The sequence below is a fragment of the Trachymyrmex cornetzi genome, unplaced genomic scaffold (genome assembly GCF_001594075.2).
Source record: "Trachymyrmex cornetzi isolate Tcor2-1 unplaced genomic scaffold, Tcor1.1 scaffold557, whole genome shotgun sequence".
In the NCBI taxonomy this organism is placed as follows: Eukaryota; Metazoa; Arthropoda; class Insecta; order Hymenoptera; family Formicidae; genus Trachymyrmex; species Trachymyrmex cornetzi.
This window is the reverse complement of record NW_017299868.1, coordinates 160,955-161,354: the sequence shown is the minus strand read 5'-3', so window position 1 is coordinate 161,354 and position 400 is coordinate 160,955. Positions and strand designations below refer to the sequence as shown.

Genomic DNA, 400 nt, shown 5'->3' with positions numbered 1-400 from the left:
CACCCTTACTCCCACCCCTACCCCCACCCCTACCCCTATTCCCACACACATATGTCCGCGCGTGCATTTTTATATTATAAAGGTGCATAAAAATCGAAGTTTCATGTGTGTGCGTGCGTGCGTGCGCGCGCGTGCGTCGGTTGTGTATGCATCAATGGTATATTTATGAATTTAGATTTTCGCCCGTTCTTTCGTAATGCTACAAAATATCAAGTTTTTATAGCCTACATTAACCAAGAAGACATTACGGAAGAAGATAACAACGTTATTAGTGGATATTATTGTATATGTCAATCTGGAGCAAGAACGCTTGGTACTTGTGCACACGTTGCAAGTATTTTGTGGTATCTGGGGTATGCACGCCATCAACCACATATTAAATATCCCGATAGAAGTTTGT

At 42.0% G+C, this 400-nt stretch overlaps 1 protein-coding gene across 1 annotated transcript in view; it reads right to left on the bottom strand.

Annotated features, from left to right (window-relative positions):
• The window catches only part of LOC108765845 (fatty acid synthase), a 21,012-nt gene that overhangs the window by 17,557 nt on the left and 3,055 nt on the right, over positions 1-400 (bottom strand). The window lies entirely within an intron of this gene.